Genomic DNA, 251 nt, shown 5'->3' with positions numbered 1-251 from the left:
CAAAATAAGAACTTTTAGTATTACTGATAAAATAGATAGAGGCATGATAAAGGCACAACTTTTTGGCACAACTTTAACCCAACTTTTCTCTTATGTGGTCATTTTAAAAATTAAAAAAATAAAATAAATTTTAAAAAAAAAAATTATGAAGCAATACATCATATTTGGTCCTTTTTTATTTAGTATTTTTTTATATATAAAAAAAATTGTATTTTTCCTCATAATAATGACTTTTTTTTTTGAAAAAAAAA

Source organism: Corylus avellana, chromosome ca1, assembly GCF_901000735.1.
Source record: "Corylus avellana chromosome ca1, CavTom2PMs-1.0".
In the NCBI taxonomy this organism is placed as follows: domain Eukaryota; kingdom Viridiplantae; phylum Streptophyta; class Magnoliopsida; order Fagales; family Betulaceae; genus Corylus; species Corylus avellana.
This window is presented reverse-complemented; position numbering follows the sequence as displayed.